The sequence below is a fragment of the Garra rufa genome, chromosome 21, assembly GCF_049309525.1.
Source record: "Garra rufa chromosome 21, GarRuf1.0, whole genome shotgun sequence".
Classification (NCBI taxonomy): domain Eukaryota; kingdom Metazoa; phylum Chordata; class Actinopteri; order Cypriniformes; family Cyprinidae; genus Garra; species Garra rufa.
Genome location: NC_133381.1, coordinates 20,085,872 through 20,097,602, shown reverse-complemented (window position 1 = coordinate 20,097,602; position 11,731 = coordinate 20,085,872).

Here is an 11,731-nt window from a genome sequence, read left to right as displayed (position 1 = left end):
ACACTTCTAACACCTTCAGATATGTTTCTCTGTGTTGCAAAATAGGTTTTATTCATGCACACACTGCAATTTTAATTTTGGACCGAGTTTCAGCTTGCATTGCCTGAACCAAGTTTGTTATGTGCTGAAACGCCGTTTTCTGACATTTCAGGCTCCAACTTCAAAAATCATGCAAAACACTTCTAACACCTTCAGATATGTTTCTCTGTGTTGCAAAATAGGTTTTATTCATGCACAGACTGCAATTTTAATTTTGGGCCGAGTTTCAGCTTGCATTGCCTGAACCAAGTTTGTTATGTGCTGAAACGGCGTTTTCTGACATTTCAGGCTCTAACTTCAAAAATCATGCAAAACACTTCTAACACCTTCAGATATGTTTCGCTGTGTTGCAAAATAGGTTTTATTCATGCACAGACTGCAATTTTTATTTTGGACCGAGTTTCAGCTTGCATTGCCAGAACCAAGTTTGTTATGTGCTGAAACGCTGTTTTCTGACATTTCAGGCTCTAACTTCAAAAATCATGCAAAACACTTCTAACACCTTCAGATATGCTTCTCTGTGTTGCAAAATAGGTTTTATTCATGCACAGACTGCAATTTTAATTTTGGGCCGAGTTTCAGCTTGCATTGTCTGAACCAAGTTTGTTATGTGCTGAAAGGCCTTTTTCTGACATTTCAGGCTCTAACTTCAAAAATCATGCAAAACACTTCTAACACCTTCAGATATGTTTCTCTGTGTTGCAAAATAGGTTTTATTCATGCACACACTGCAATTTTAATTTTGGACCGAGTTTCAGCTTGCATTGCCTGAACCAAGTTTGTTATGTGCTGAAACGCCGTTTTCTGACATTTCAGGCTCCAACTTCAAAAATCATGCAAAACACTTCTAACACCTTCAGATATGTTTCTCTGTGTTGCAAAATAGGTTTTATTCATGCACAGACTGCAATTTTAATTTTGGACCGAGTTTCAGCTTGCATTGCCTGAACCAAGTTTGTTATGTACTGAAAGGCCTTTTTCTGACACTTCAGGCTCTAACTTCAAAAATCATGCAAAGCACTTCTAACACCTTCAGATATGTTTCTCTGTGTTGCAAATTAGGTTTTATTCATGCACAGACTGCAATTTTGATTTTGGAAAGAGTTTCAGCTTGCATTGCCAGAACCAAGTTTGTTAAGTGCTGAAACGCTGTTTTCTGACATTTCAGGCTCTAACTTCAAAAATCATGCAAAACACTTCTAACACCTTCAGATATGTTTCTCTGTGTTGCAAAATAGGTTTTATTCATGCACAGACTGCAATTTTAATTTTAGACCGAGTTTCAGCTTGTATTGCCTGAACCAAGTTTGATCTGCGCTGAAAGGCTGTTTTCTGACATTTCAGGCTCTAACTTAAAAAATCATGCAAAAAACTTCTAACACCTTCAGATATGTTTCTGTGTGTTGCAAAATATGTTTCATTCATGCACAGACTGCGATTTTAATTTTGGACCGAGTTTCAGCTTGCATTGCCTGAACCAAGTTTGTTATGTGCTGAAAAGCCGTTTTCTGACATTTCAGGCTCTAACTTCAAAAATCATGCAAAACACTTCTAACACCTTCAGATATGTTTCTCTGTGTTGCAAAATAGGTTTTATTCATGCACAGACTGCAATTTTAATTTCTGACCGAGTTTCAGCTTGCATTGCCAGAACCAAGTTTGTTATGTGCTGAAACGCTGTTTTCTGACATTTCAGGCTCTAACTTCAAAAATCATGCAAAACACTTCTAACACCTTCAGATATGTTTCTCTGTGTTGCAAAATAGGTTTTATTCATGCACACACTGCAATTTTAATTTTGGACCGAGTTTCAGCTTGCATTGCCTGAACCAAGTTTGTTATGTGCTGAAACGCTGTTTTCTGACATTTCAGGCTCTAACTTCAAAAATCATGCAAAACACTTCTAACACCTTCAGATATGTTTCTCTGTGTTGCAAAATAGGTTTTATTCATGCACAGACTGCAATTTTAATTTCTGACCGAGTTTCAGCTTGCGTTGCCAGAACCAAGTTTGTTATGTGCTGAAACGCTGTTTTCTGACATTTCAGGCTCTAACTTCAAAAATCATGCAAAACACTTCTAACACCTTCAGATATGTTTCTCTGTGTTGCAAAATAGGTTTTGTTCATGCACACACTGCAATTTTAATTTTGGACTGAGTTTCAGCTTGCATTGCCAGAACCAAGTTTGTTATGTGCTGAAACGCTGTTTTCTGACATTTCAGGCTCTAACTTCAAAAATCATGCAAAACACTTCTAACACCTTCAGATATGTTTCTCTGTGTTGCAAAATAGGTTTTATTCATGCACAGACTGCAATTTTAATTTTGGGCCGAGTTTCAGCTTGCATTGTCTGAACCAAGTTTGTTATGTGCTGAAAGGCCTTTTTCTGACATTTCAGGCTCTAACTTCATAAATCATGCAAAACACTTCTAACACCTTCAGATATGTTTCTCTGTGTTGCAAAATAGGTTTTATTCATGCACAGACTGCAATTTTAATTTCTGACCGAGTTTCAGCTTGCGTTGCCAGAACCAAGTTTGTTATGTGCTGAAACGCTGTTTTCTGACATTTCAGGCTCTAACTTCAAAAATCATGCAAAACACTTCTAACACCTTCAGATATGTTTCTCTGTGTTGCAAAATAGGTTTTATTCATGCACACACTGCAATTTTAATTTTGGACCGAGTTTCAGCTTGCATTGCCTGAACCAAGTTTGTTATGTGCTGAAACGCCGTTTTCTGACATTTCAGGCTCCAACTTCAAAAATCATGCAAAACACTTCTAACACCTTCAGATATGTTTCTCTGTGTTGCAAATTAGGTTTTATTCATGCACAGACTGCAATTTTGATTTTGGAAAGAGTTTCCGCTTGCATTGCCAGAACCAAGTTTGTTAAGTGCTGAAACGCTGTTTTCTGAAATTTCAGGCTCTAACTTCAAAAATCATGCAAAACACTTCTAACACCTTCAGATATGTTTCTCTGTGTTGCAAAATAGGTTTTATTCATGCACAGACTGCAATTTTAATTTTAGACCGAGTTTCAGCTTGTATTGCCTGAACCAAGTTTGATCTGCGCTGAAAGGCTGTTTTCTGACATTTCAGGCTCTAACTTAAAAAATCATGCAAAACACTTCTAACACCTTCAGATATGTTTCTGTGTGTTGCAAAATATGTTTCATTCATGCACAGACTGCGATTTTAATTTTGGACCGAGTTTCAGCTTGCATTGCCTGAACTAAGTTTGTTATGTGCTGAAACGCCGTTTTCTGACATTTCAGGCTCCAACTTCAAAAATCATGCAAAACACTTCTAACACCTTCAGATATGTTTCTCTGTGTTGCAAAATAGGTTTTATTCATGCACAGACTGCAATTTTAATTTTGGGCCGAGTTTCAGCTTGCATTGCCTGAACCAAGTTTGTTATGTGCTGAAACGGCGTTTTCTGACATTTCAGGCTCTAACTTCAAAAATCATGCAAAACACTTCTAACACCTTCAGATATGTTTCGCTGTGTTGCAAAATAGGTTTTATTCATGCACAGACTGCAATTTTTATTTTGGACCGAGTTTCAGCTTGCATTGCCAGAACCAAGTTTGTTATGTGCTGAAACGCTGTTTTCTGACATTTCAGGCTCTAACTTCAAAAATCATGCAAAACACTTCTAACACCTTCAGATATGTTTCTCTGTGTTGCAAAATAGGTTTTATTCATGCACAGACTGCAATTTTAATTTTGGGCCGAGTTTCAGCTTGCATTGTCTGAACCAAGTTTGTTATGTGCTGAAAGGCCTTTTTCTGACATTTCAGGCTCTAACTTCAAAAATCATGCAAAACACTTCTAACACCTTCAGATATGTTTCTCTGTGTTGCAAAATAGGTTTTATTCATGCACACACTGCAATTTTAATTTTGGACCGAGTTTCAGCTTGCATTGCCTGAACCAAGTTTGTTATGTGCTGAAACGCCGTTTTCTGACATTTCAGGCTCCAACTTCAAAAATCATGCAAAACACTTCTAACACCTTCAGATATGTTTCTCTGTGTTGCAAAATAGGTTTTATTCATGCACAGACTGCAATTTTAATTTTGGACCGAGTTTCAGCTTGCATTGCCTGAACCAAGTTTGTTATGTACTGAAAGGCCTTTTTCTGACACTTCAGGCTCTAACTTCAAAAATCATGCAAAGCACTTCTAACACCTTCAGATATGTTTCTCTGTGTTGCAAATTAGGTTTTATTCATGCACAGACTGCAATTTTGATTTTGGAAAGAGTTTCAGCTTGCATTGCCAGAACCAAGTTTGTTAAGTGCTGAAACGCTGTTTTCTGACATTTCAGGCTCTAACTTCAAAAATCATGCAAAACACTTCTAACACCTTCAGATATGTTTCTCTGTGTTGCAAAATAGGTTTTATTCATGCACAGACTGCAATTTTAATTTTAGACCGAGTTTCAGCTTGTATTGCCTGAACCAAGTTTGATCTGCGCTGAAAGGCTGTTTTCTGACATTTCAGGCTCTAACTTAAAAAATCATGCAAAAAACTTCTAACACCTTCAGATATGTTTCTGTGTGTTGCAAAATATGTTTCATTCATGCACAGACTGCGATTTTAATTTTGGACCGAGTTTCAGCTTGCATTGCCTGAACCAAGTTTGTTATGTGCTGAAAAGCCGTTTTCTGACATTTCAGGCTCTAACTTCAAAAATCATGCAAAACACTTCTAACACCTTCAGATATGTTTCTCTGTGTTGCAAAATAGGTTTTATTCATGCACAGACTGCAATTTTAATTTCTGACCGAGTTTCAGCTTGCATTGCCAGAACCAAGTTTGTTATGTGCTGAAACGCTGTTTTCTGACATTTCAGGCTCTAACTTCAAAAATCATGCAAAACACTTCTAACACCTTCAGATATGTTTCTCTGTGTTGCAAAATAGGTTTTATTCATGCACACACTGCAATTTTAATTTTGGACCGAGTTTCAGCTTGCATTGCCTGAACCAAGTTTGTTATGTGCTGAAACGCTGTTTTCTGACATTTCAGGCTCTAACTTCAAAAATCATGCAAAACACTTCTAACACCTTCAGATATGTTTCTCTGTGTTGCAAAATAGGTTTTATTCATGCACAGACTGCAATTTTAATTTTGGGCCGAGTTTCAGCTTGCATTGTCTGAACCAAGTTTGTTATGTGCTGAAAGGCCTTTTTCTGACATTTCAGGCTCTAACTTCAAAAATCATGCAAAACACTTCTAACACCTTCAGATATGTTTCTCTGTGTTGCAAAATAGGTTTTATTCATGCACAGACTGCAATTTTAATTTCTGACCGAGTTTCAGCTTGCGTTGCCAGAACCAAGTTTGTTATGTGCTGAAACGCTGTTTTCTGACATTTCAGGCTCTAACTTCAAAAATCATGCAAAACACTTCTAACACCTTCAGATATGTTTCTCTGTGTTGCAAAATAGGTTTTATTCATGCACACACTGCAATTTTAATTTTGGACCGAGTTTCAGCTTGCATTGCCTGAACCAAGTTTGTTATGTGCTGAAACGCCGTTTTCTGACATTTCAGGCTCCAACTTCAAAAATCATGCAAAACACTTCTAACACCTTCAGATATGTTTCTCTGTGTTGCAAATTAGGTTTTATTCATGCACAGACTGCAATTTTGATTTTGGAAAGAGTTTCAGCTTGCATTGCCAGAACCAAGTTTGTTAAGTGCTGAAACGCTGTTTTCTGACATTTCAGGCTCTAACTTCAAAAATCATGCAAAACACTTCTAACACCTTCAGATATGTTTCTCTGTGTTGCAAAATAGGTTTTATTCATGCACAGACTGCAATTTTAATTTTAGACCGAGTTTCAGCTTGTATTGCCTGAACCAAGTTTGATCTGCGCTGAAAGGCTGTTTTCTGACATTTCAGGCTCTAACTTCAAAAATCATGCAAAACACTTCTAACACCTTCAGATATGTTTCTCTGTGTTGCAAAATAGGTTTTATTCATGCACAGACTGCAATTTTAATTTTGGGCCGAGTTTCAGCTTGCATTGTCTGAACCAAGTTTGTTATGTGCTGAAAGGCCTTTTTCTGACATTTCAGGCTCTAACTTCAAAAATCATGCAAAACACTTCTAACACCTTCAGATATGTTTCTCTGTGTTGCAAAATAGGTTTTATTCATGCACAGACTGCAATTTTAATTTCTGACCGAGTTTCAGCTTGCGTTGCCAGAACCAAGTTTGTTATGTGCTGAAACGCTGTTTTCTGACATTTCAGGCTCTAACTTCAAAAATCATGCAAAACACTTCTAACACCTTCAGATATGTTTCTCTGTGTTGCAAAATAGGTTTTGTTCATGCACACACTGCAATTTTAATTTTGGACCGAGTTTCAGCTTGCATTGCCAGAACCAAGTTTGTTATGTGCTGAAACGCTGTTTTCTGACATTTCAGGCTCTAACTTCAAAAATCATGCAAAACACTTCTAACACCTTCAGATATGTTTCTCTGTGTTGCAAATTAGGTTTTATTCATGCACAGACTGCAATTTTGATTTTGGAAAGAGTTTCAGCTTGCATTGCCAGAACCAAGTTTGTTAAGTGCTGAAACGCTGTTTTCTGACATTTCAGGCTCTAACTTCAAAAATCATGCAAAACACTTCTAACACCTTCAGATATGTTTCTCTGTGTTGCAAAATAGGTTTTATTCATGCACAGACTGCAATTTTAATTTTAGACCGAGTTTCAGCTTGCATTGCGTGAACCAAGTTTGATCTGCGCTGAAAGGCTGTTTTCTGACATTTCAGGCTCTAACTTAAAAAATCATGCAAAACACTTCTAACACCTTCAGATATGTTTCTGTGTGTTGCAAAATATGTTTCATTCATGCACAGACTGCGATTTTAATTTTGGACCGAGTTTCAGCTTGCATTGCCTGAACCAAGTTTGTTATGTGCTGAAAAGCCGTTTTCTGACATTTCAGGCTCTAACTTCAAAAATCATGCAAAACACTTCTAACACCTTCAGATATGTTTCTCTGTGTTGCAAAATAGGTTTTATTCATGCACAGACTGCAATTTTAATTTCTGACCGAGTTTCAGCTTGCGTTGCCAGAACCAAGTTTGTTATGTGCTGAAACGCTGTTTTCTGACATTTCAGGCTCTAACTTCAAAAATCATGCAAAACACTTCTAACACCTTCAGATATGTTTCTCTGTGTTGCAAAATAGGTTTTGTTCATGCACACACTGCAATTTTAATTTTGGACCGAGTTTCAGCTTGCATTGCCAGAACCAAGTTTGTTATGTGCTGAAACGCTGTTTTCTGACATTTCAGGCTCTAACTTAAAAAAATCATGCAAAACACTTCTAACACCTTCAGATATGTTTCTGTGTGTTGCAAAATATGTTTCATTCATGCACAGACTGCGATTTTAATTTTGGACCGAGTTTCAGCTTGCATTGCCTGAACCAAGTTTGTTATGTGCTGAAAAGCCGTTTTCTGACATTTCAGGCTCTAACTTCAAAAATCATGCAAAACACTTCTAACACCTTCAGATATGTTTCTCTGTGTTGCAAAATAGGTTTTATTCATGCACAGACTGCAATTTTAATTTCTGACCGAGTTTCAGCTTGCATTGCCAGAACCAAGTTTGTTATGTGCTGAAACGCTGTTTTCTGACATTTCAGGCTCTAACTTCAAAAATCATGCAAAACACTTCTAACACCTTCAGATATGTTTCTCTGTGTTGCAAAATAGGTTTTATTCATGCACACACTGCAATTTTAATTTTGGACCGAGTTTCAGCTTGCATTGCCTGAACCAAGTTTGTTATGTGCTGAAACGCTGTTTTCTGACATTTCAGGCTCTAACTTCAAAAATCATGCAAAACACTTCTAACACCTTCAGATATGTTTCTCTGTGTTGCAAAATAGGTTTTATTCATGCACAGACTGCAATTTTAATTTTGGGCCGAGTTTCAGCTTGCATTGTCTGAACCAAGTTTGTTATGTGCTGAAAGGCCTTTTTCTGACATTTCAGGCTCTAACTTCATAAATCATGCAAAACACTTCTAACACCTTCAGATATGTTTCTCTGTGTTGCAAAATAGGTTTTATTCATGCACAGACTGCAATTTTAATTTCTGACCGAGTTTCAGCTTGCGTTGCCAGAACCAAGTTTGTTATGTGCTGAAACGCTGTTTTCTGACATTTCAGGCTCTAACTTCAAAAATCATGCAAAACACTTCTAACACCTTCAGATATGTTTCTCTGTGTTGCAAAATAGGTTTTATTCATGCACACACTGCAATTTTAATTTTGGACCGAGTTTCAGCTTGCATTGCCTGAACCAAGTTTGTTATGTGCTGAAACGCCGTTTTCTGACATTTCAGGCTCCAACTTCAAAAATCATGCAAAACACTTCTAACACCTTCAGATATGTTTCTCTGTGTTGCAAATTAGGTTTTATTCATGCACAGACTGCAATTTTGATTTTGGAAAGAGTTTCAGCTTGCATTGCCAGAACCAAGTTTGTTAAGTGCTGAAACGCTGTTTTCTGACATTTCAGGCTCTAACTTCAAAAATCATGCAAAACACTTCTAACACCTTCAGATATGTTTCTCTGTGTTGCAAAATAGGTTTTATTCATGCACAGACTGCAATTTTAATTTTGGACCGAGTTTCAGCTTGCATTGCCTGAACCAAGTTTGTTCTGCGCTGAAAGGCTGTTTTCTGACATTTCAGGCTCTAACTTCAAAAATCATGCAAAACACTTCTAACACCTTCAGATATGTTTCTCTGTGTTGCAAAATAGGTTTTATTCATGCACAGACTGCAATTTTTATTTTGGACCGAGTTTCAGCTTGCATTGCCAGAACCAAGTTTGTTATGTGCTGAAACGCTGTTTTCTGACATTTCAGGCTCTAACTTCAAAAATTATGCAAAACACTTCTAACACCTTCAGATATGTTTCTCTGTGTTGCAAAATAGGTTTTATTCATGCACAGACTGCAATTTTAATTTCTGACCGAGTTTCAGCTTGCAATGCCAGAACCAAGTTTGTTATGTGCTGAAAAACTGTTTTCTGACATTTCAGGCTCTAACTTTAAAAATCATGCAAAACACTTCTAACACCTTCAGATATGTTTCTCTGTGTTGCAAAATAGGTTTTATTCATGCACAGACTGCAATTTTAATTTTGGACGGAGTTTCAGCTTGCATTGCCTGAACCAAGTTTGTTATGTACTGAAAGGCCTTTTTCTGACACTTCAGGCTCTAACTTCAAAAATCATGCAAAACACTTCTAACACCTTCAGATATGTTTCTCTGTGTTGCAAATTAGGTTTTATTCATGCACAGACTGCAATTTTGATTTTGGAAAGAGTTTCAGCTTGCATTGCCAGAACCAAGTTTGTTAAGTGCTGAAACGCTGTTTTCTGACATTTCAGGCTCTAACTTCAAAAATCATGCAAAACACTTCTAACACCTTCAGATATGTTTCTCTGTGTTGCAAAATAGGTTTTATTCATGCACAGACTGCAATTTTAATTTTAGACCGAGTTTCAGCTTGCATTGCGTGAACCAAGTTTGATCTGCGCTGAAAGGCTGTTTTCTGACATTTCAGGCTCTAACTTAAAAAATCATGCAAAACACTTCTAACACCTTCAGATATGTTTCTGTGTGTTGCAAAATATGTTTCATTCATGCACAGACTGCGATTTTAATTTTGGACCGAGTTTCAGCTTGCATTGCCTGAACCAAGTTTGTTATGTGCTGAAAAGCCGTTTTCTGACATTTCAGGCTCTAACTTCAAAAATCATGCAAAACACTTCTAACACCTTCAGATATGTTTCTCTGTGTTGCAAAATAGGTTTTATTCATGCACAGACTGCAATTTTAATTTCTGACCGAGTTTCAGCTTGCGTTGCCAGAACCAAGTTTGTTATGTGCTGAAACGCTGTTTTCTGACATTTCAGGCTCTAACTTCAAAAATCATGCAAAACACTTCTAACACCTTCAGATATGTTTCTCTGTGTTGCAAAATAGGTTTTATTCATGCACAGACTGCAATTTTAATTTTGGACCGAGTTTCAGCTTGCATTGCCAGAACCAAGTTTGTTATGTACTGAAAGGCCTTTTTCTGACACTTCAGGCTCTAACTTAAAAAATCATGCAAAACACTTCTAACACCTTCAGATATGTTTCTCTGTGTTGCAAAATAGGTTTTATTCATGCACACACTGCAATTTTAATTTTGGACCGAGTTTCAGCTTGCATTGCCTGAACCAAGTTTGTTATGTGCTGAAACGCCGTTTTCTGACATTTCAGGCTCCAACTTCAAAAATCATGCAAAACACTTCTAACACCTTCAGATATGTTTCTCTGTGTTGCAAAATAGGTTTTATTCATGCACAGACTGCAATTTTAATTTTGGACCGAGTTTCAGCTTGCATTGCCAGAACCAAGTTTGTTATGTACTGAAAGGCCTTTTTCTGACACTTCAGGCTCTAACTTCAAAAATCATGCAAAACACTTCTAACACCTTCAGATATGTTTCTCTGTGTTGCAAATTAGGTTTTATTCATGCACAGACTGCAATTTTGATTTTGGAAAGAGTTTCAGCTTGCATTGCCAGAACCAAGTTTGTTAAGTGCTGAAACGCTGTTTTCTGACATTTCAGGCTCTAACTTCAAAAATCATGCAAAACACTTCTAACACCTTCAGATATGTTTCTCTGTGTTGCAAAATAGGTTTTATTCATGCACAGACTGCAATTTTAATTTTAGACCGAGTTTCAGCTTGCATTGCGTGAACCAAGTTTGATCTGCGCTGAAAGGCTGTTTTCTGACATTTCAGGCTCTAACTTAAAAAATCATGCAAAACACTTCTAACACCTTCAGATATGTTTCTGTGTGTTGCAAAATATGTTTCATTCATGCACAGACTGCGATTTTAATTTTGGACCGAGTTTCAGCTTGCATTGCCTGAACCAAGTTTGTTTTGTGCTGAAAAGCCGTTTTCTGACATTTCAGGCTCTAACTTCAAAAATCATGCAAAACACTTCTAACACCTTCAGATATGTTTCTCTGTGTTGCAAAATAGGTTTTATTCATGCACAGACTGCAATTTTAATTTCTGACCGAGTTTCAGCTTGCGTTGCCAGAACCAAGTTTGTTATGTGCTGAAACGCTGTTTTCTGACATTTCAGGCTCTAACTTCAAAAATCATGCAAAACACTTCTAACACCTTCAGATATGTTTCTCTGTGTTGCAAAATAGGTTTTGTTCATGCACACACTGCAATTTTAATTTTGGACCGAGTTTCAGCTTGCATTGCCAGAACCAAGTTTGTTATGTGCTGAAACGCTGTTTTCTGACATTTCAGGCTCTAACTTAAAAAATCATGCAAAACACTTCTAACACCTTCAGATATGTTTCACTGTGTTGCAAAATAGGTTTTATTCATGCACACACTGCAATTTTAATTTTGGACCGAGTTTCAGCTTGCATTGCCTGAACCAAGTTTGTTATGTGCTGAAACGCTGTTTTCTGACATTTCAGGCTCTAACTTCAAAAATCATGCAAAACACTTCTAACACCTTCAGATATGTTTCTCTGTGTTGCAAAATAGGTTTTATTCATGCACAGACTGCAATTTTAATTTTGGGCCGAGTTTCAGCTTGCATTGTCTGAACCAAGT